This window comes from Panulirus ornatus, chromosome 48 (assembly GCF_036320965.1).
Source record: "Panulirus ornatus isolate Po-2019 chromosome 48, ASM3632096v1, whole genome shotgun sequence".
NCBI lineage: Eukaryota > Metazoa > Arthropoda > Malacostraca > Decapoda > Palinuridae > Panulirus > Panulirus ornatus.
In genome coordinates, this window is record NC_092271.1 from 1,205,465 (window position 1) to 1,228,342 (window position 22,878).

At 43.6% G+C, this 22,878-nt stretch overlaps 1 pseudogene; it reads right to left on the reverse strand.

The window, feature by feature from the left end:
• The window catches only part of LOC139764050 (protein O-mannosyl-transferase TMTC1-like), a 571,510-nt pseudogene that overhangs the window by 22,655 nt on the left and 525,977 nt on the right, over nucleotides 1-22,878 (reverse strand).

A 22,878-nucleotide genomic window follows, 5' to 3' on the forward strand; every position in this document is an offset into this window, starting at 1 on the left:
ATGCTTTGTGGAGTTGTAAGGAATGAATGGTGTGGGAGGAAAGCTATTAGGAGCTGTGTGGAGTTTTCAGCGAGAGACTAAGGCATATGTGTAAATAAGCAGAGAGGTGGGTAGGTGGTTCCAATTGAAGTTGGGTCTATGGTAAGAGCGTTTGATGTCACCATGGCTGTTCAATGTGTTTTTGCATGGGGTGGCAAAGCAGGTAAATGCAAAGTTCTTGGAAAGAAGGGCAGGAATGTGGTCTGTTTTGCTTGAAGTGGTGCCTGGTAGGTCAGTCAGTTGTTGTGTGCTGATGACACGGTGATGGTGGCAGATTCGAGTGAGAAACTGGAGTTCGATTTCTGAGTTTTTGAGAGTATATGAAAGGCGAAAGTTGAGAGTAATTGTAAATAAAAGCAAGGGTTTATTAGTGCAAAGATAAATAGAAAGATTAGTTGAGGTGTGAGTTTAATGAGAAAACTGGGAGAAAGTGAAATGTTTTAGAATGTTTTTTTCTTTGGCAGCAAATGGAACAATGTGAGATGAGGTGAGTCATAGCGTTGGTGAGGGGCCGAAGGTTCTAAGAGTAATGAGGAAAGTGTGGAAAGGGAAGTCACTATATGGGAGTGCGAACGTAGTATGTTTGAAGGCATGGTAGTCCTCACGGTGTTGTATGGATGTTAGGCATGAGCTATAGACGAGAGGACGGAAGAAGGAAAATATTTTGGAAATGAAATGTTTGTAGTCAAAATGTGGAGTGCGTAAATAATGTTAAGAGATGATAGATGTGGGAATAAGAATGATATGGTTAAGACAGCTGAAAAGTCTGTGTTGAAATAAATGGTTTGGACATGTGGAGAGAGCGAGTGAGGAGAGGTTGATAAAAATAACATTATTCTGGAGTAGAGGGAACATGGAGAGGGTAGAGCTGGAAGTGGAGATGTCAGAGTAGAGTACAAATTATTCTAAGTGCTTAGGACCTGAACATGGAGGAGGGTGAAAGGTTTATACTAGTTAGAGTAAATCAATGATGTTTGCAGGGCATGTGAAGCACCCGAGGGAAAGCAAGGTAAGGCGTGTGGGGCCTGGATGTGGATACGGAGCTGTGGTTTCGGTGTAGTACACATGACATGGAGGTGAGGGATGTCGGCGAACAAATTTGAAAAGGAAGATATACAGCAGTTGGAGATAATTCATTGATACTTTACAAATGAAACCGAAACACTCTATAAGTAAAGTTGAGGAATGGAGGAAATGATTAATCATGATAGATTAAGAGACATTGAAATAGACGTTCAGAAAAGAAGAACAGGAAGGTGCATGATAAAGCTGGGGCATCTTACCTGAGGTGGTCTTACATTATGAAGGACAATATTATGCAGTTTGTTCTCTGAGGCTTCGTCAAGTGGAGGGTCGGTGGGGGGATGGGGCAGGTGGAGGCTGTAGTGGGAAGAATGGTGTGGAGGAGGTTGGGGAGGGGCATCCCCTCTCATTAATATCTTGCTGTGGATGACCTGACATTCTGATCTGTCCTCGCCGCCCCGCCATACCCCCACCCTCCCACCCCCACCATCCTACAGCTACTCTACATGCATCATCTCCCCCCACCACCACTGACCTCACTTGCCCCTCCCCTGCACACCCAGTCTTTGCCGCCACTTCCCTTGCTCCGGCGTCGGGGTATGTGAGCTGGTGTTCTAACGTAGTCTGTTAGTGGCTTGAGGAAGCTCGTATGACTGACAAGCTGTCATCTTTAATGAATAACTTTTCCTCAACGAACATGTTTACAACACTGCTGTCGGCAATCCTAGCTATAATTACAATACCTGCAATACTTCATATCTGACTACAATTGCAAGGAAAATATTTTATGATTACAAATTTCACAGTGTGTAGGAAACATAGTATTCAAATATAAATGAATTCCGTGTCATATGAGATTTTTTCATGCCTGTTCACCGTTACTTGTGTTAGCTAGATGGCGCCTGGGCATCCATTCCTTAGCTGCCATATGTACTGCACTGAAACAACAGGCCCCAAAGACCTTTCCCCGGTTTTCCCTAATAACTCTTCATGCCCTGGTTTAATCCAATGACAGCACGTCGCCCCCTGTATACCAAATCGCTCCAATTCGCCCTACCACATTAACACTGTTCACCCTCCTTCATGTTCAGGCCCTGATTCCTCAAATTCCTTTTCACTCCATTCATTTATCTCCACTTTTGGTCTCCCCCTTTTCCTTGTCCCAACTACATCTGACACATATACCATCTTTGTCAATTTCTCTTTACTCAATCTCTCCATATGTCCAGACATTTTAGCTCACCTATTCTAGCCCTCTTATTAGCACTTCTCTTTGTTACTCTGTCATTTCCTATTGGAGTCTCATCTGAATTTTGTGCCTTGCATCCATACAAGACCATTGGGACTACTATATCTTCAAACATGGCCCTTTTTTTACCCTTCCAAATAGTGACCTCCCTTCCCAAACATTCTTCAGTGCTTCAGAATCCATCCTATGACTCATCATAGATCCCAAGGTTCCATTCAGTGCCATTTCCACTTCCAGGTATCTAAAACAACTTACTTCCTCCAAGTTTTCTACATTCAAACTCACACACAAACTAACCTATCTTTCTCCACTGCTAAACTTAACAATCGAGCTATTATTTACACTCTTTCTCAACTTTTTCCTTTTACATACTCTCCCAAACGGAGAACCAACTTCCACAATTTCTCAGTCGAATCTGCCACCAGCGCCGTGTCATCAGCAAACAACTGACTCACCTCCCAAGCCAGTAAACTGCATACCTGCTTCTTTCTCCAAGATCATTGCATTCACATCCCTCATCATACACCCCTGCCGGAGACCTACCTACACCTGGAACCATTCACTCTCTTTTCTACCTACTTGCACACACGCCTTACTCGATGAAAATTCACATCTACTTCTCATGGCTTTCCTTCCGAACCATACATTCGTAGCACCTTTCGCAGAGCATCTCACTTAACCTCATCATGCGCTTTCTATACTCCATTAATGCTATATGCAGCCCCTCTGTTTCTATAAGTATTTCTCACATACATTCTTCAAAGCAAACATCTGATCCACACATCCTCTACCACTTCTGAAGTCCCATTGTTCCTCCTCGGTCTGATGCTTTTTGTATGTCACTATTTTCTCAATTCCCACAATCCCATAGAGCTATCTTTCTATGATGAAGGCTCCACTCAAAGACAAAGGTCCACATCAAGGTCGGGCCGTCATTGAAATATATAGAGTTACAAAACGGAACAAGAAAAGACAAGGGAAAATATCTACGAATTTTGGAGAAAGTTGAAAACATGTCTTTTGAAATGCTCTAGGTCATATTATTGAGAAAGACATGAGAAGATAGAGAGTTCCAGAACTTCGACGTGTTGGTAAAGAAGCAGATATCAAAACGGCCCACCCTTGTGTTGCTGATGGCCACACAATAATCATGTAATGCATCAGCTTGCAGAGTACTGCGTGGTCTAGCTAGTGGTGGGGGCACACAAGCCGCCAGCTATCGGGAGCAAAAACCAAAGTAATACCTGTAGAAGAGGGAAAGTGAACCAATATTACGGTGAAGGGCAACCGAGTCAAGTTTGGAAGTAAGCTTGAGACACTTAATAAGTCGGATCGCTTTCGACTCAACTCTGTCAAGTAAGGATGCAGAGTTCGAACCATCCCAGATGTGAGAGCAGTACTCCATACAAGGACGGATCAGTCCCTTGCATAAACGGAGCAACTGTTCAGAAGAGAAGTTTTGACACATATACAGATCACCCAGTTTATCATCACGTACACTTAAGAAATTGATAATTCTGTTATTTGACCACTTACTTTTTCCCACTTGCCTTTATACTGTAGTTTTATATATGCAGCTGGCGAATTCTCAGGCAACTCATTCATAAATGTTCCGATCTTCTTAGCAGACCAATGGACAACACGATTATCCTCTTAAGAAATTCCATTGCAATTCTATTTACTGCAGCCGCTTTGCCACACTTTATATTATACAAGGCTTTCACTATCTATTCTCTTTTCATCAGGCCAATTGCTATGACTCTTACTTTGCATACTTCCACTTTCATAACATCGCAGATCTGTCGCCCTATTATCAAGAACATTCAACAATCATTCAAAATAGCAGTAACTTCTCTTTACCTTTACCGTTTGCTTTTATTGGTCTTTCTATTCATTTTCTTGATTTTCTCATATTGAATTGCTTCTATAACATTTTCTAATTCTCCCGAAAGTTTAACGGTACTTACTTATCCCAACTCTAATATGTCCACTTTTTCAGCCTCCATCTTCATCAGAACCTTCTGCCGTTTTCTCTTGTACATCTCCCAGTCACATGCAGTCCTCCACTACAAAAAACGCCCATACAGTCTTTACTCTTTCACTATTAACTTGACTGCATCATTCTACTACTCACTTCCTTTTAATACCTTTCCATTACTCACCTCTCGCATTCCATGTACTTCTCTTTCATATGGGAGTAGTACTTCCCTAAATACCTCTCATTCCCCACCCACTCCCCAAGCTTCGTTTAATCTCAGGTTTTGCTGTTCTACATCCAACCTCTTCAGGTATCTCTCCACACGGGTTTCTGTTCTAAGCTTATTTCCTTTCACCGCCCTCTTCCCACCATATTGTTTTCTCTTTCTCTTAAATCCCATACAAACAGCTTCTACATACTTTCATCCTCTCCTCTAGCAAACAATGATCGGACTTTGCATCAGCTGCACTTCTCGTTACGTTCGCTTCCAAAAGTCTCTCTTTTGCACGCTTATCAATTTCTACATAATCCAGTAAAGCCAGGTTTTCATTACACCTACTCACTTGAGCATACTTATGCATGTACCTCTTAACAAATCAGGTATTCCCAGTCACCAGTCCATTTCTAGTACACAACTCCACAATCTGTTCACCATCTTATTGACAGCACTGATTGCCACACACCCTCCAGAAAACCTTCAGCTACACATCACCCAGTCTCGTATTCAAATCACCAATAACTAATACTCAATCCTTTGCATCAGAACTGGTGACAACTGACATAATTGCTTTCAAAACACTTGCCTCACTTCTTTAGACCTTTTATTTTCAGCTGCATGAGCGCTAATAGTCACTCACCTCTCCTGTGATCTACTTCCAGATTTACCCACATCAGTCTGAGGCTCACTCTCTTAGACCTTTCAAATATTCCCACAACTCCTCCTTCAGCAGATGTGCTACCCCTTCCTTAACTCTTGCCCTCACATTAACCACTAAAACATTTCCAAACCATTCATCCCCCTTACCGCCGAGCTTTGTTTCACTCAGAACCATAAGATCCAGGTTCCTCTCAAACATATCACCTATCTCTCCTCTCTTCTCACCTTGGCTACATTCACACACATTCAGACACCTTAGCCTGAGCCATCTAGGAGGATGAGCACTGCTCACTTGGCTCCTTTTGTTTATCTTTTAGAGATTAAAAATTATTGATGGAAAGGTTTCTAGTCCACCGTTCCCGCTCCCTCCATCCGCCATCCACGACATGCAAGGAACACATGGTAAACATTCTTCCTCCTCTGCCCCAAACAGAAGCAGTCGGGAGCCCAGCAAGAAAGATGGAGACACCTTATTGCTCTGTCCAACGAAATAAGAAAACAATGGAGGGAGTTAGTGTGGAGACATGTAAGAGAATGTCCAACAGTTGCTCAGAAACTTCCGCAGACGAACCTAAGATAAACACTCACTGAGCGAGGAACCAAAGAACAGCAGCACTGAGAAGCAAGCAGGATGCACGGCGAGTGAGTGTTACTTACTCCACTAGTCCTGTGGTACTCTCTCTCTCTCTCTCTCTCTCTCTCTCTCTCTCTCTCTCTCTCTCTCTCTCTCTCTCTCTCTCTCTCTCTCTCTCTCTCTCTCTCTCTCTCTCTCTCTCCCTCTCTCTCTCATGTAAGAGTAATAGCTTTAGTCTCCCTGCTTTACTGGATGAGTGTGTAGTAGGCACAGAAGTACTGGCCGGGAGTGGTAGACAGCTGCTGCCAGGATGACTTGAAGCTTCCAGTAATGTGATGCAGGTGACCCTGGGGTTAACTGTGTGAGACCTCAGCAACTGTGGTATAGGTTTATTTCCAGTTGACGAAAAGGTACGTCGACCAGGGTCTACTGCAGCACAGAGGACGGAAGGTGACCTCAGGTCCCACAGTGGTACGGCAAAGAACAACCAGTTATTCAGGCATTGATGGTAATGTGATATATGGCTGTTAGAATAAAGTGGGATAATCTGTGGTCACAGTAATGTTACATGCATAGCTATATGAGTGACCTGGAATGACGCGTGACACACTGTAGTGTGAGCTACAATAATTAGGGTAAGCTGGGACGGTATAGCACTCACCTCACTGTGATATTCAGTGGCTGAAATAATCAGGTATGATGTGGGACTCACCTTAGTGTGATACAGGGCTCCTAAATTAACATGAGCGTGGGTAAGAGTAGGCTCTAGCTCTACCGCCTTCATGTAGCTCTAGAGGGAGACAGAAAAGTACACAAATGTTAATGTCATCACTCCAGCAAGTGATCGAGTATAGGAATTAGTGGCAATCACACCAAGCACTGTATGAGATAAGTGAGCATTAGGGAAGTGGAGTGATGTTGTTAGTGAAGCAGTCAAGTTCCATAACTCAGAGAATTGTCACAAACACACTAACCTTAGCGGCCTCATCATTATTATTTCTGTGGTTAAGTAGGTCGCCGTGGTGGGCGTGTAGACGGGCGCAGAGGGTGGGAGGCCGTGAGCAGTTGCGGGCTGTGCGACTGGCTAGGGCGAGGGCGTCCTGTGTGCGGTTAGTGTGGCTGTAGAGAAGTGAGAGTTGGAAGAGCGCCTCCTGGTGGCCCGGGTCTTGGCCCAACACCCGGTGGAGGAGGTCCTCACTCGTCAGGTAACTCCGCTGCTGCAGCTTCACCCTCGCCTACACCACAGGGGATACGAAGAAGATGGTGACAAATGGAATAGTACAGTAGGCATTTATTTCTCATTATCTTGTCATACATATGCCAAGAACGGAATATTTTTCTTTCTTTCTCTATTTCTTTCTTCTTTTTGCATGCTTGTACACGTTAGTGAGGCAACGCTAGGAACAAGAGAAAAATGTCACATTCGTTCACTCTCAGTCTCTACCTGTTATGTGTAATGCACCAAAACCACAGCTCCCTTTCCACATCCAGGCCCCACAGACCTTTCCATGGTTTACCCCAGACGTTTCACATGCTCTGGTTCAGTCCACTGACAGCAGTATAACACATCGTTCCAATTCACTCTATCCAATGGATGTCTTTCACCCTTTTGTTTCTTCAGGACCCGATATCTCAAGATCTTTTTCACTCTATCCTTCCACCTCCAATTTGATCTCCCGCTTCTCCCTATTCCCTCCATCTCTGACACATATATCTTTCTGTCAATCTTTCCTTACTCATTCTCTCCATTTATCCAAACTGTTTCAACACACCCTCTTCTGCTTTCTCTCAACTACACCTTTTATATTACCACACATTTCTCTTACCTTTTCATTACTTACTCGATCAAACCACCTCACACCACATATTGCCCCCAAACTTTTGATTTCCAACACATCCACCCTCCTCCGCACAACCCTATCTATAGCCCACGCTTCACAACCATATAACATTGTTGGAACCATTATTCCTTCAAACATACCCATTTTTGCTTTCCGAGATAACGTTCTCTCCTTCCGCACGTTCGTCAACGCTCCCAGAACTTTCGCCCCCTCCCCCACCCTGTGACTCACTTCTGCTTTCATGGCTCTTTCCGCTTCCAAGTACTCTCCAAGATATCTAAAACACTTTACTTCCTCCAATTTTTCTTCATTCAAACTCACTTCCCAACTTACTTGTGCCTAAACCCTGCTAAACCTAATAACCTTGCTCTTATTCATATTCTCAACTTTCTCTTATCACACATTCTCCAAAATTCAGTCACCAACTTCTCGAATCCGCCATCAGTGCTGTATCATCAGCAAACAAAAACTGATACACTTCCCAGGTCCTCTCATTCCCCACAGACTGCATACTCGCTCTGTTATCCAAGACTTTCGCATTTACCTCCCTTATCATTCCATCCATAATGAAAATAAACAGCTATGGTGACATCACACACCCTTGCCGCAGACCGACCTTCACTGGGAACCAATCACTCTCCTCGCTTCCTACTCGTACACATGCCTTACATCCTCGGTAAGAACTTCTCACTGCTTCTAGCGGCTTACTTCTTACACCATATACTCTTAAGACTTTCCACAAAGCATCTCTATCTACCCTACCACATGCCTTCTCTAGATCCATAAATGCCACATACAAATCTATCTGTTTCTCTAAGTATTTCTCACACATATTCTTCAGAGTAGACACCTGATCAACACATCCTCTACCATTTTTGAAACCACACTGCTCCTCCCTAATTAAGCGCTCTGTATAAGATTCACCTTCTCAATCAATACCATCCCATACAACTAACCAGGTATGCTCAACAAATGTATGCCTCTGTAGTTTGAACACTCACCTTTATCCCCTTTGCCTTTGTACAGTGACACTATGAATGCATTCCGCCAATCCTCAGGCACTTCACCATGATCCATATATACACTGAATATCCTTACCAACCAATCAACAACACAGTAATCCCCCTTTCTTTATAAATTCAGCTACAATGCCATCCATCCCGCCACCTTGGTACATTTCATCTTTGGCAAGACTTTCCCCACCTGTTCACTCTTCACCAAAACAATCTCCATGACTGCTGCATTTTCCATACCATCCCAACCCAAATACCCGACAGCTGCCACTCTATCATCAAACGTATCCAGTAGTACTTCAAATTATTCACTCTATCTCCTCTTTAATTCATCACAACCTGTTATCACTTCTTTTTGCTTCCTTCACCGATGATTCTATCTCCTGTCATGTTTTTCGCACATTATTTGAATGCTTCCAAAACATCTCTTTATTCTCCCTAAAGTTTAATGATATTCTCTCATCCCAACTCTCATTTACCTTCTTTTTCAACTCCTGCACCTTCCTCTTGACCTCTTGTCACTTTCTCTTATACATCTCCCAATCATCTGCACTCCTTCCCTGTAAGTATCCACCAAACGTCTCTGTTTTCTTGTTCATAAGCGAATTCTTCTTTATCCCATCACTCACTGCTATTTCTAATCTGCCCTGCTTCCATCTTTCGCATGCCACATACATCTCTTGCCCATGTCATCACTGCTTCCCTAAATACTTATGATTCCTCACCCATTTCCCTCGCTTTGTTTACTCTCAACTTTCGTCATTATACACTCAATATCTCTTAGTATCTCTTCACACGAGTCTCTTTTCAAAGATCATATATTCTTACCACCCTCTTCTCACCGACAATGTTTCCTCTTTTCCAAATACATCAACAAATCTACATTCTCGGCTCCACAAGATAGTGATTAGACATCACCTCAGCCAACCATCTCAGCACATTAACATTTAAAAGTTTCATTTTCAATAACCCTTTCAGTTAATATGTAATCTAATAATTCTCGCTAAGCATCCTCTCTCTCTCTCTCTCTCTCTCTCTCTCTCTCTCTCTCTCTCTCTCTCTCTCTCTCTCTCTGATGACGTAGACATACAGATAGACGAATAGATAAGTAAATCACAAAATGAGGATTTTTGATGTCCACATCGCACTTTTGTAAGACCCAGTGCTCAGGCAATCCACGACCACCAATCAAACTTCAGCCTCGGCACCAGCCAGCACCAGTGTCGTCGGGGCTTGACCCCAGGTAGGGTCAGCATCGCTGCGCTATAAGTCGAACGCTAAAATGGTCCCAGTAGACCTATGTTACCCCTACCCACAGCACTCGATCTCATCAGCAGCCTTGGTCACACATTAACCTGATGTCCTACAGCAGGATGACCTTAACAACTATAGTATAGCAGCCTACTGTTTTAAACTCTCTTACTACGTGACCCCAGCAGTGTAAACCTCAACACCTGTAACCTACACGCTATACGTTATGAGACCAACGTGGAAGATGACACCTGCCTCTAACTCCCACACCACCAGGGGGTCTGGCCCCAAAAAACCACCCTTACCTCCGCAACTTCTTTAATTCCATTATTTCTATTCTTCTTTATGGCAGGTTTTTATCTATGGTTGAGAGAAACGCAGGGAAGGCAACAGGAAGGACCTTACCACAAAGCCAGATGCTGTAGTTACAACTCCTCTCAGAGCGCCAGTTCAGATGTCATTTTCGCACCCCCATCCCCCATCCTAGCCTCTCTAAGGGAAGGAGACATTTTCTGAACGCTAGCATCATCGGGAGGTCTGCAGGCATGATAGCCACGTCTTGTACGCAGGATTCTCCCACACATACAGGAAGCAGTTCCTCACATCACAAATACACAGAAATCCTTTAGTCAACGAAAGCTTAGCAAGCCCCACGGTAGCCAACACCATCACCCAAGACTGGCAACACCGACTCTCTTCCGGGAAGACTTATCTCGCTGTCGCACCTCTATGTGGCTCGTCCCTCACCTCTACGTGGCTCGTTCCTCACTTCTATGTGGCTCGTCCCTCACCTCTATGTGGCTCGTCCCTCACCTCTATGTGGCTCATCCTTCACCTCTATGTAGCTCGTCCTTCACCTCTATGTGGCTTGTCCTTCACTTCATCCATCATTAAAGTGTGGAACGAATTCCCTCGAGATAAGTCTAATTCGCATTCTTCACGAACGTAGGAATTTACGGCAACTTAAACACAAACCTGGCACCTCAGACCCTGTTAACTTTACCACAGAGGACAGGAACACCATCGCTGCTTCGGGAATTATCAACACCTTCCAGTTTGCACTGAAAGTGAGGCATGTTGGCGTCAGATCCATTGCGTCGTTAATGCCCTACGTCGTCTTAGTAAGAGCCAGAGAGGCTGTGAGCTCCGAAGCAACTTTGCTTTGCCATTCCTTCAGACTGTGAAGCAGGAGCCTGCGCCCTCAAGCATGGGACCAGCGTGGTGATTCCCTTGCCTCTCTCCTATTGACTGGCTCCTGTGAAAGACCTTGGTGAATCGAGGAATCTCTCCCTTAACCCTTCAAAGTGCGAAGTCATCAACTCCTCCCCCAGAGATAGCTGAGAGCTTATCCGTTGGATTGCCAAGAGCTTCATCTATCAACCCACACGACAGCATGCTGCTCGGTGCGCTCCAGGGGTCCAGAGATATTGATGTCTTTTAACTGAAAATGTTGAAGATTTAAGAAAGATAGAAGACAGAATCCACGCCTTAGATGCCCAAGATGCTCTGTACATTCTCATTAAATTTGTAACCTTAGCAAAATTAGTCTACTTCATCAGGGCTTCTCCACCCTTCTATTGGTACAGACTTGAAAAAAAAGCAAGAATACACAGAACTCTATATAGGAGGAGATTTTGAACCTCTGGATGACCCAAAAGAGGATCAAACAACCCTACCTTTTAGTTTTCGATGCTAGGATCTGCGCAGCTTCTCAGATTGCCATCTCAGCTCTCTTCTGTTCCACTGTAACTCCCTGTAAAATGTTATCTGAATTTCTGCCAGAGGTTTAGCTGAGATCCACAGATAAACATGATCCTGATATCCTCACTGGAACGAGGACGTGGAATAACTACGCTAATAACTAATCTAAAACTACTTCATCATCGGCCCAGAAGCAAAGCAGATGAGATGAAGTCGTCTCGGACAGCCGAGCCTTAGCCATGGTGGACTAAGCTTGTCATGTTCGGTCATGCTTTCCATGCTGGCCTGACCAAGACCCATGTAGAGGAGGACCCACGAGCTGGCTGTAAGAGTCCTGCTCTCGGGGAACTTCTGACATGCTGTCCTACTCTCCAGTTCTGGTATTCGGACGGGAAGGCCTTCAACGTAGTCTTGATCCTTTACTTCTGATGATGTTGATAACGCTTTGTCGAAGCTGACGTCTCATTTGCAGTGTTACCTGGCGCACCTGGAGTCAGGGGACACCACTGCAACTGGCAATGACATGTGAACGTTCCGTAAATGTAATTCCACAGCCAAGTTGTAGCCCAAGTAGCAATCATACCTGGAAACTTGCCGTCATAGTCCCCATTATGACACCCCTCGGACTCCCTTCCTCTTACCGCGCCATACATTGCTATCATCAGCATCGAAGCTCATTCAAAGAACTTAGATGAGAGAATCAAGCAAAGGAACCCACTCTTACCTGCAGCACTATTTTAGGCCCAGACACTCCACTACCACACAGACATCACACAAAACATCTTGGATGGCTTCAACAAGCCACGTCCACCCTCCCCACAGTCCCAGTGGTTAAAGACATCAACATAATATTCAGCTCTGTCGTCAGACATGTTCTCACAAAACAAGATACATGACACTATCCTCTTGATACCAGCCTCTCGCTAACAACCTCTTGATACCAACCTCTTGATAACAACCTCTTAATAACTACATCTTGATAACAGCCTCTTGATACCATCCTCTTGATAACCTCTAAATAACAACCTCTTGATACCAACCTCTTGATAACTACATATTGATACCAACCTCTTGATAATAACTTCTTGATAACAACCTCTTGATTCCCCTGACTGACACGATTCCATCCTCCACACTCCAGTAACCCTGGAAGACTATATACTTCCACTCACCAACACGCCAACCATGGTTGATATCACATACGAGATGCACAAAGCGTTCGCTCCTCACACCACAAACATCACCACAAAAACATGAACCAAATCAAAGGCCCTCAGGAAGCTTATTGGCACCAGCTTCAGACAAGGCATAGAAACCTTCAGTGTTCTCTACAAACATTTCAGAAAGCTTATTGGCACCAGCTTCAGACAAGGCATAGAAACCTTCAGTGTTCTCTACAAACATTTCAGAAAGCTTATTGGCACCAGCTTCAGACAAGGCATAGAAACCTTCAGTGTTCTCTACAAACATTTCAGGAAGCTTATTGGCACCAGCTTCAGACAAGGCATAGAAACCTTCAGTGTTCTCTACAAACATTTCAGAAAGCTTATTGGCACCGGCTTCAGACAAGGCATAGAAACCTTCAGTGTTCTCTACAAACATTTCAGAAAGCTTATTGGCACCGGCTTCAGACAAGGCATAGAAACCTTCAGTGTTCTCTACAAACATTTCAGAAAGCTTATTGGCACCAGCTTCAGACAAGGCATAGAAACCTTCAGTGTTCTCTACAAACATTTCAGAAAGCTTATTGGCACCAGCTTCAGACAAGGCATAGAAACCTTCAGTGTTCTCTACAAACATTTCAGAAAGCTTATTGGCACCGGCTTCAGACAAGGCATAGAAACCTTCAGTGTTCTCTACAAACATTTCAGAAAGCTTATTGGCACCAGCTTCAGACAAGGCATAGAAACCTTCAGTGTTCTCTACAAACATTTCCTCCACTACACCGTAAACTACGCCTCACTTACCTAATCACCCACTCTCTCAAACGTCAACACACCAGAACCTAACCTAATAACCACAAAAAGGAAAACCTATAAGAAAATGTTTTGTTGATTAGCAACCACAGTGATCCACCACCCACGCAGCGACACTACATGTTCAGTTGCCAATATCATACAAGGGTGCATGACCTCTCCAACCCATGCCACTTCATAACAATCCAACATCTACCAAACAGAAAGAAAAAGCTCATCTCCGCCACACATCTTATATATCCGTACATGCCTCTTCTCCAGCAAGCTCAGTATCAACCAAACACATTCACAGTGTAATAATTCTACAAGCACTAAGTAACCCTCTCCTAACACAGCTGTAACTCCACCTCACCAGACATACACCTGAAACACAACAACACTTCTCACACATGCACGAGTTGCACTTTCTCGTTTGTGTTCTGGACACCATCCATCTCTCCAGCATGACAGCCACTGTTTACACCACTTCACAAGACCATGTCCAAGAACAACCAGTGATTACATCATTTCTCAAGACCATGTCTAAGTTGCAACTATTACACTGAAGACATTGAAAACCTGTTCCTCAGGTGTGCTACTCCCATCCCACAACACCACACCTCCTCCTGATCTCTGGTCCCTCCCTCTTGGTTGACAAGGCTGGCTGACTGACTGCTTCAGGAATCTTGTAAGAGAAATGTGCCAAACTGCTTATGACAACCTCCACAGAGGTTAAAGAACTGCTGTCTCCCATGTCCCAATATTCTCGAGGTACATTATTACTCAGGTAACGCACAATACATTCTAAGTAGAATAATAAGTTAAGGTTCGATAAACATCTTCGTATTACAGTTAAGTACATTGACCGTGGAACAACTCGGTAATGAAGTTCCCCAACGCTGGAGCACCATATTCTGGTCGTGACCTGCACTGCCTGAGGATATATGGTCCCTGAGTGGCACGAATGGACCTGCCAGCAGAAAATGGAGCACGGAAGCCCTGGTCAGGAGAGAAAACGAGCCCGTGGCGGCTTGAAGACGCAATAGAAACTGCGAAAGATGGAAAGAAATCGTACATATGATCAACATTGAAACAAACAAGAAAATATGTTAACCGAACATCGTATATAACGAAACATTATAAACAAATCAAGAAGCATTTGAAAGGAATTCGGAAAAAAGTGATTATGGAAAATTAATCTTGAGACAGATTACGACAACTGAGCCATAAGATTTTCTGAAACATAGAAGGTACCAACGAACCATCTGAAACTATCGATGGTGGAGTCTGTTCACCCTACACTTGACAGCCTCCTCCCGTCATGGTGCCACACGTCCTCTACAAAGGTCAATAAGATATAAAGATATGATATCTAGGGTAGGCAACCGCTGGCAGACACTCAGGAATGACAGGGGTCATTTCCATAATTCCCCTCTCATTCACCCGAGCTTTCATTTCCATACCTTTCCTTCTTCCTTTCCTTTTTCAACCACTCTTACCTGCTCCCCCCCCCCTCCCACCCCCTGCCTTCCTGTTCTACTTACCCCTTCCACATTTTGATATCTCTCACTCACACTCCCTCCCATACCAAACTTAGGTATTCCTGGTCGTTCATTTCCCTCACTTTCTCTTCCTCAGTCCTCTCTTCCACCTCATACATCCTCCTCCTCTTCCACCTCACACACCCTCCTCCTCTTCCACCTCACACATCCTCCTCCTCTTCCACCTCACACATCCTCCTCTTCCACCTCACACATCCTCCTCCTCTTCCACCTCACACATCCTCCTCCTCTTCTACCTCACACATCCTCCTCCTCTTCCACCTCACACATCCTCCTCCTCTTCCACCTCGCACATCCTCCTCCTCTAGAACCTCACCTCCCTGCTTCATCCTGTGGCACAGATCCAGGCCATCTTTATCAGGCCTGCGGCACGTGCTGTATGTTGTCATATAAACAGAACTGTCAACAACCACCTGGGTCTGGTGCCCCGTGTTGTCATATAGACAGGACTGTCAATAGCCACCTGGGTCTGGTGCCCCATGTTGTCATATAGACAGGACTGTCAATAGCCACTTGGGTCTGGTGCCCCGTGTTGTCATATAGACAGGACTGTCAATAGCCACCTGGCCCTGGTGTCCCTTGTTGTCATATAGACAGGACTGTCAATAGCCACCTGGGTCTGGTGTCCCGTGTTGTCATATAGACAGGACTGTCAATAGCCACCTGGATCAACATATCGCGGGGTTATCTGTCCGGGGCCTCAGAAGATGGCGGAGAAGGAGGAGAAAGAAGATGAGGAGGAGGAGGAAGAAGAAGAGGAAGACAGAGAGATGGGACAGGGCTGGAGGAGGGGGGGGGGGATGAACCAGGAGAGTGGGACAAGGGAGAGAGACAGGAGAATGGGGCAAGGGAGAGGAACAGGAGAGTGGGACAAGGGAGAGGGACAGGAGAATGGGACAAGGGAGAGGGACAGGAGAATGGAACGAGGGAGAGAGACAGGTGAGTGGGACAAGGGAAAGGGACAGGGGAGTGGAATAGGAGAGAGGGACAGGAGAGTGGGAGAGGGGAGAGGGACAGGAGAGTGGGGCATGAGAGCAAGATATGGTAGTGGCGTGGAAGAGAATGGAGTAGGAAATGTGAGAAGGACAGAGAAACTGGATGAGTTCAGGAACATGGGAGAGGGACAAGGGATTGAGACAGGCAAGGCATCAGCTGGGGTGAACTGCCGCCATGGGAGGGACTTCTGAGATGCGTTGAGGATGACGTGATGATGAGCAGCAGAGGCCAGTGAAGATGCTGACGTCACAAGGGGCAAGCGCAGCCTCGTCTGACGTGTTTGTTCTCACTACAACGTCGACGAGAAACGAAAGAAGTTATAGTATCAGTCAGCAGACTGGGAGACATTGTCCTCTCTCTCTCTCTCTCTCTCTCTCTCTCTCTCTCTCTCTCTCTCTCTCTCTCTCTCTCTCTCTCTCTCTCTCTCTCTCAGAATAGGTGACATAGATGATGAAGGTGAGGAAGTGGTGGTGATGTAAATGATTGCACTTGAGGAGAAATGTTGAGAAAGGAAAAATTAACCAAATGAAAGGAAAAGTTAGCTTCATCATAGGAAGGAGAAGACAGAATGACAACACTGATGAGGAGGGAATAACAGTTCTGATGTGGTAATACACGAGACATGCAAGCATTCTCTCAGAGGAAAGGTGTGAAATAGAGGAAAACGTAGAAGGAAACATCCACTGATCTGCTCTGTTTTACTGTGATTTCTACAAGAGGAATTTATATAGAAATTTGGACTATGAGTTTATTGACCCAATGCATAGCCTGTGTCCACCTCTTTGGCCTAGCGGGTAACGTTGCTGACCATGAAACAACAATGGGCAGCCGAGGCTGGGTTCTGCATGGGTTCGAATCCTGACCACTACAATCTGTCAACAGCCTTCTATGTTGCTCATTCATCCCTCAAGGTTGGTCAATACATTGGGTACCTGGCTTAGGTTAGGAAATATGTATATATATATTGGAAAGGATCACAATTTTGCGCGTGATCAAGTATATTCCTATAAGTCCACGGGGAAAATGAAACACGAAAAGTTCCCTAGTGCACCTTCGTGTAATAATCACATCATCAGGGGAGACACAAGAGAGAAATATAAGTCAATTGATATACATCGAAGAGACGAAGCTAAGACGCCATTTGGTAAACATGTGATTGTCTTGGTCAAGCGCATGTTTACCAAATGGCGTCCTAGCTACGTCTCTTCGTTGTATATCAGCTGACTGTTATATTTCTTTCTTGTGTCTCCCCTGAGGAAGTGATTATTACACGAAGGTGCACTAGGGAACTTTTCGTGTTTCATTTTTCCCGTGGATTCGTAGGAATATATATATATATATATATATATATATATATATATATATATATATATATATATATATATATATATATATATTATTATATTTTGCTTTGTCGCTGTCTCCCGCGTTAGCGAGGTAGCGCAAGGAAACAGACGAAAGAATGGCCCAACCCGCCCACATACACATGTATATACATACACGTCCACACACGCAAATATACATACCTATACATTTTAATGTACACATATCTATACACACACAGACATATACATATATACACATGTACGTAATTCATACTGTCTGCTTATATTTGTTCCCATCGCTACCTCGCCACACATGGAATAACAGTCCCCTCCCCCCTCATGTGTGCGAGGTAGCGCTAGGAAAAGACACCAAAGGCCACATTCGTTCACACTCAGTCTCTAGCTGTCATGTAATAATGCACCGAAACCACAGCTACCTTTCCACATCCAGGCCCCACAGAACTTTCCATGCTTTACCCCAGACGCTTCACATGCCCTGGTTCAATCCATTGACAGCACGTCGACCCCGGTATACCACATCGTTCCAATTCACTCTATTCCTTGCACGCCTTTCACCCTCCTGCATGATCAGGCCCCGATCACTCAAAATCTTTTTCACTCCATCTTTCCACCTCCAATTTGGTCTCCCACTTCTCCTCGTTCCCTCCACCTCCGACACATATATCCTCTTGGTCAATCTTTCCTCACTCATTCTCTCCATGTGCCGAAACCATTTCAAAACACCCTCTTCTGCTCTCTCAACCACACTCTTTTTATTTCCACACATCTCTCTTACCCTTACATTACTTACTCGATCAAACCACCTCACACCACATATTGTCCTCAAACATCTCATTTCCAGCACATACACCCTCCTGCGCACAACTCTATCCATAGCCCACGCCTCGCAACAATACAACATTGTTGGAACCACTATTCCTTCAAACATACCCATTTTTGCTTTCCGAGATAATGTTCTCGACTTCCAAACTTTCTTCAAGGCTCCAAGAATTTTCGCCCCCTCCCCCACCCTATGATTCACTTCCGCTTCCATGGTTCCATCCGCTGCCAGATCCACTCCCAGATATCTAAAACACTTTACTTCCTCCAGTTTTTCTCCATTCAAACTTTCCTCCCAATTGACTTGACCCTCAAACCTACTGTACCTAATAACCTTGCTCTTATTCACATTCACTCTTAACTTTCTTCTTTCACACACTTTACCAAACTCAGTCACCAGCTTCTGCAGTTTCTTACATGAATCAGCCACCAGCGCTGTATCATCAGCGAACAACAACTGACTCACTTCCCAAGCTCTCTCATCCACAACAGACTGCATTCTTGCCCCTCTTTCCAAAACTCTTGCATTCACCTCCCTAACAACCCCATCCATAAACAAATTAAACAACCATGGAGACATCACACACCCCTGCCGCAAACCTACATTCACTGAGAACCAATCACTTTCCTCTCTTCCTACACGTACACATGCCTTATATCCTCGATAAAAACTTTTCACTGCTTCTAACAACTTGCCTCCCACACCACATATTCTTAATACCTTCCACAGAGCATCTCTATAACTCTATCATATGCCTTCTCCAGATCCATAAATGCTACATAGAAATCCATTTGCTTTTCTAAGTATTTCTCACATACATTCTTCAAAGCAAACACCTGATCCACACATCCTCTACCACTTCTGAAACCACACTGCTCTTCCCCAATCTGATGCTCTGTACATGCCTTCACCCTCTCAATCAATACCCTCCCATATATATATATATATATATATATATATATATATATATATATATATATGTTTATATATATATATATATATATATATATATATATATATATATATATATATATATATATATATATATATATATATATTCATTTATTCATTTATTATGCTTTGTCGTTGTCTCCCACGTTAGCGAGGTAGCGCAAGGAAAAAAACGAAAGCATGACCCAACCCATCCACATACACACACATATACATATACGTCCACACACGCACATATACATACCTATACATTTCAACGTATACATATATATACATACACAGACATATACATATGTGCACATGTACATGATTCATAATTGCCGCCTTCATTCAATCCGCCGCCACCCCGGCACACATGAAATGACAACCCCCTGCCCCCGCATGCGCGTGCGGTAGCTCTAGGAAAAGACAACAAAGGCCACATCCGTTCACACTCAGTCTCTAGCTGTCCTGTATAATGCACCGAAACCACAGCTCCTTTTCCACATCCAAGCCCCACAGAACTTTCCATGGTTTACCCCAGACGCTTCACATGCCCTGGTTCAATCCATTGGCAGCACGTCGACCACGGTATACCACATCGTTCCAATTCACTCTATTCCTTGCACGTCTTTTTCACTCCATCCTTCAACCTCCAATTTGGTCTCCCACTTCTCCTCGTTCCCTCCACCTCTGACACATATATCCTCTTTGTCAATCTTTCCTCACTCATTCTCTCCATGTGACCAAACCATATCAAAACACCCTCTTCTGCTCTCTCAACCACACTCTTTTTATTACCACACATCTCTCTCACCCTCTCATTACTTACTGGATCAAACCATCTCACACCATATATTGTCCTCAAACATCTCATTTCCAGCACATCCACCCTCCTCCGCACAACTCTGTCTACAGCCCACGCCTCGCAACCATATAACATTGTTGGAAAAACTATACCCTCAAACATGCCCATTTTTGCTTTCGTGTGATGATCACATCATCAGGGGAGAGACAAGAGAGAAATATAACAGTCATTTGGTATACAACGAAGAGACGTAGCTAGGACGCCATTTGGTAAACAAGTGGCTACCTGTGGAGGTCGGGTGCGTTCGGGTCTGGTAACACGCTTATCATAACACTTTGTCATGTAGACAAATAAAGCTATCTAATTTGTATAAGCCTTCACTAATATTTATGTCACAATTCGTTGTGTTTTCTATTATAGAAGATTCAATGATATATCTCGCTATAAAAGTGTTAGAGTTTATAACTGATATGGCATTACTCCTGTCAATACAGTGATCATATTGTTGAAATGATTAAACAAGGCATTTGATATTCTTGTCCTGTTCTCATATCTCTGTTGCTAATGTTTAACAGAAAGATCTTTACTAGTCTGCCTAACATAAAATTTTCAAAATTTTCACATGATACTCTATAAACGCACCCTGCGGAATTTTCGGGTGAGTTCATGATTAAGATATTCTTTATAGTATTATTGTTGCTGAAGTCAACATTTACATTAAAGGATTTAAGCAACATGGGAAGTAAAGTAAAATTATTATTAAAAGAGAGAACTTCAAGGTTCTTGAGTTCGACTCTGTAAAATGATTTCTTTGCCAACTTAAGAGATTTATGAAAGAAAGATCAGGATACTTAACTTGGATCCAATAGAATATGTCTTCTTAAACTCATCATTAATATACTCTCGACTGCATATACGCAATGCCGTAAGGAACATGGACTGGAATGATAATAATTTAACTCTGTCATGTTGAGATGAGTAATAATGGATATATGAGCATACATTGGTAGGTTTCCTGTATATGCTAACTTAAACATGTTTCCATCCCTATGAATTATGTAGTCGAATATTCATTTCCCTATTAGGGGCGAGCATAGCCGAGTGGTTACCGTACCCAGCAATCCTCGCAAATGGTGTCGGGTTCGAATCCTTGCTGTTGCAGATCAGGCATTCAGTTGCTCATTTCAGGATAGTCATTTGGGGAAAAAAATTGGATTCACTGACTGCAGATGGCGCTACAGATGATGTTTCACCCCCAGACCCCCACTCACCCACCCCTGAGTATCATTAGAGCAAGAAAGGTTTCTCACGTGACAGAAAACCTTGAGTCATAGAAATATCACAAACGATAAAGAACGGAAAGTGTGATAACCAAGGATGGTCACATGGAAGGCTGTAGAGAAAACGTGATGTGCATGATGATAAGACAGAGAGAACAGAAGAATACCAAAATGGCTATATTGGAATCAGCGAGAAGGTAGGAAGAGAAGAAACTGTATGACGATGGTTGCAGAAGGCTGACCAAGTAGTCCAGAGCTCAGTGAAAGGAGTGATATAAACATGAGGACGATCCATACTGTAGCAGATGTGTTGAAGAAAATGTTAAGGAAACTAAGGTGACTAAAGAAAACAACCACATGTCCAAGAAAACAGAATGAGTGAAAATCAAACAAACACAGACTTCAAAAGACAAAAACATGGGATGGTTCATGTTATCATATATATGTACACAAAGCTTAATGTATGACAGTTCTAACCTTAGATATAACCAATTTAACATGATACTCGTTATTATGGTAAGAAAATCTGACTGAACGAAAAGAATTAAGAATGAAGCAAACTGAGACGGTATGAGACCTTCAGAGATAACACTAAACAAGGCGGTATGATAATTTTATGATCAACAAGTTAGAAAAAATCATCTCATGATTATGTCACAGAAAATGCGAATCGGGGAATTAGGATTATCAGCTTTAGATATGAATATTACTATGAAAGACAGATTTTATGAGGATATGATAAGATTTTTTTTTTTTTGCCAAAGGAAGGAACAGAGAACGGGGCCGAGTGAGGATATACCCTCAGAGGCCCAGTCCTCTGTTCTTAACGCTACCTCGCTGAGGCGGGAAATGGCGAATAGTATGAAAGAAAAGAAATGATAAGAAAGTCTTTATCTCAGTGGTGACCAGTTAGCATTGCTGATCATGATGCACTCACTGGCAGATATAAGTCGATCGCATACCAGGTTCGATCCCTGGTTGCGGCAGCTGACCCACAGTCAACCAGCCCGTTCATCTTCCCCAACGGAGAGAGAGAGAGAGAGAGAGAGAGAGAGAGAGAGAGAGAGAGAGAGAGAATCTGTTGATGAACAGGAGAAAATGGAAGACATTAGTTAGGTATGTAATAAGAAGAGATAACGTAGAGGAATTATGAAATTATTGCGATATGCTGACAAGGAAATCATGGAGACACGTAGACGAGAAAAGAGTTAACGAGTTGAAAGTATCACATTGCATGGAATATAATCCAAAAGTTCCATTTACATATATGAATAAAGCAAAGAGCCAGACATCAGAGGCCGGATCTTTAAACCGGGAGATTATTATGAAATTCACAATATAGAACACAACTTGCCACCAGCTGATGCAACAGCAAAAACTGACCGCCAGAACTGATCACTGTGTTGAGTGTAGTCTTACAGATAACAACATGACAGAAGGTAACACAAGGGAAGCAAGAGAGTTACTTACAGAAGAAGACGAAGATGACCACAGCAAAACCAACCGCTAGTTCACTAGACAGTGAGTTAACGATTTAACAAAATAACTTATGGGGTATTAGATGAGGAAGTGGTGTGATGAAACATTGGAGGTGGACCAAGGTGGACTGAAGAGGTTTTAGCAAACGGAAAATTA